Source organism: Coregonus clupeaformis, unplaced genomic scaffold (assembly GCF_020615455.1).
Source record: "Coregonus clupeaformis isolate EN_2021a unplaced genomic scaffold, ASM2061545v1 scaf0680, whole genome shotgun sequence".
Classification (NCBI taxonomy): domain Eukaryota; kingdom Metazoa; phylum Chordata; class Actinopteri; order Salmoniformes; family Salmonidae; genus Coregonus; species Coregonus clupeaformis.
Genome location: NW_025534135.1, coordinates 65,017 through 67,725, shown reverse-complemented (window position 1 = coordinate 67,725; position 2,709 = coordinate 65,017).

Genomic DNA, 2,709 nt, shown 5'->3' with positions numbered 1-2,709 from the left:
CCAAATGCACTCTAGCAAACTTCAGACGGGCCTGGACATGTACTGGCTTAAGCAGGGGACACGTCTGGCACTGCAGGATTTGAGTCCCTGGTGGCGTAGTGTGTTACTGATGGTAGGCTTTGTTACTTTGGTCCCAGCTCTCTGCAGGTCATTCACTAGGTCCCCCCCGTGTGGTTCTGGGATTTTGCTCACCGTTCTTGTGATCATTTTGACCCCACAGGGTGAGATCTTGCGTGAGCCCCAGATCGAGGGAGATTATCAGTGGTCTTGTATGTCTTCCATTTCCTAATAATTGCTCCCACAGTTGATTTCTTCAAACCAAGCTGCTTACCTATTGCAGATTCAGTCTTCCCAGCCTGGTGCAGGTCTACAATTTTGTTTCTGGTGTCCTTTGACAGCTCTTTGGTCTTGGCCATAGTGGAGTTTGGAGTGTGACTGTTTGAGGTTGTGGACAGGTGTCTTTTATACTGATAACAAGTTCAAACAGGTGCCATTAATACAGGTAACGAGTGGAGGACAGAGGAGCCTCTTAAAGAAGAAGTTACAGGTCTGTGAGAGCCAGAAATCTTGCTTGTTTGTAGGTGACCAAATACTTATTTTCCACCATAATTTGCAAATAAAATCATTAAAAACCCTACAATGTGATTTTCTGGATTTTTTTCCGCAATTTGTCTGTCATAGTTGACGTGTACCTATGATGAAAATTACAGGCCTCTCTCATCTTTTTAAGTGGGAGAACTTGCACAATTGGTGGCTGACTAAATACTGTACAAAACATTAAGAACACCTTCCTAATATTGAGTTGGTACTGAGTCAATGTGCGGGGGCACTGGTTAGTCGAGGTAATTGAAGTAATATGTACATGTAGGTAGAGTTAAAGTGACTATGCATAGATAATAAACAGTAGTAGCAGTAGCGTAAAAGATGGGGGTGGGGTTGTAATGCAAATAATCTGGGTATCCATTTGATTAGATGTTCAGGAGTCTTATGGCTTGGGGGTAGAACCTGTTTAGAAGCCTCTTGGACCCAGACTTGGTGCTCCGGTACCGCTTGCCATGTAGTAGCAGAGAGAACAGTCTATGACTAGGGTGGCTGGAGTCTTTGACAATTTTTAGGGCCTTCCTCTGACACCGCCTGGTATAGAGGTCCTGGATGGCAGGAAGCTTGGCCCCAGTGATGTACTGGGCTGTACGTATTACCCTCTGTAGTGCCTTGCGGTCAGAGGCGGAGTAGTTGCCATATCAGGCAGTGATGCAACCAGTCAGGATGCTCTCGATGGTGCAGCTGTAGAAACTTTTGAGGATCTGAGGACCCATGCCAAATCTTTTCAGTCTCCTGAGGGGGAATAGGCTTTGTCATGCCCTCTTCACGACTGTCTTGGTGTGTTTGGACCATGTTAGTTTGTTGGTGATGTGGACACCAAGGAACTTGAAGCTCTCAACCTGCTCCACTACAGCCCCGTCGATGAGAATGGGGGCGTGCTCTGTCCTCTTCTTTTTCCTGTAGTTCACAATCATCTCCTTTGTCTTGATCACGTTGAGGGAGAGGTTGTTATCCTGGCACCACACGGCCAGGTCTCTGACCTCCTCCCTATAGGATGTCTCATCGCAGTCGGTGATCAGGCCTACCACTGTTGTGTCATCGGCAAACTTAATGATGGTGTTGGAGTCGTGCCTGGCCATGCAGTCATGAGTAAACAGGGAGTACAGGAGGGGACTGAGCACACACCCCAGAGGGGCCCCCGTGTTGAGGATCAGCGTGGCAGATGTGTTGTTACCTACCCTTACCACCTGGGGGCGGCCTGTCAGGAAGTCCAGGATCCAGTTGCAGAGGGAGGTGTTTTGTTCAAGGGTCCTTAGCTTAGTGTTGACTTTGAGGGCATTATGGTGTTGAACGCTGAGCTGTAGTCAATGAATAGCATTCTCACATTGGTGTTCCTTTTGTCCAGGTGGGAAAGGGCAGTGTGGAGTTCAATAGAGATTGTGTCATCTGTGGCTCTGTTGGGGCGTTATGCAAATTGGAGTGGGTCTATCGTTTCTGGGATAATGGTGTTGATGTGAGCCATGACCAGCCTTTCAAAGCACTTCATGGCTACAGACGTGAGTGAAACATATGCCATATCTTTAATAAGAAGCAACATTATGAACAAAATAAGTTACAAACTGTCACGGTTTCGGCCGAGGCTGCTCCTCCTCCTTGTTCGGGCAGGCTTCGGCGGTCGTCGTCCCCGGAGTACTAGCTACCACCGTTCGATGTTTCATGTTTGTTTGGTTTTGTCTGTTTGTACACCTGTCCCTTGTTAGTGTTTGATTTGTTTCCTATTTAGTTATCGTGTGTTGGGTCAGGTGTTATGTGTGATTGTTTTTTGTCAAGCTGTTGCTCTCTGTATTTACTCTCGTGTTTTGTTGTTTTTCGAGAGTCCGCACTGTGTGCGCTTATCGCTGCTTTACGCACTGTGTTTATTGTGCGTAATTTGTATTTTGCCTCCCGGTTGGGTTGGCTGTTCGCCTGTTTGGTGCTGCTTTCGTTTACTAAAGTCTGTTCACGAACGCCCGTGTTTCCTGCGCTTGATTTCCACACCGCATCTACACTCAGCTACTGACAGAATCACACATCCACCCATGGAATCAGCAGGAGCAACCGCGCCAACGGACATCATGGAGGACCGTCTTCGGGGGCAGGAGGACAGGATCAACCAGATCGGTCACG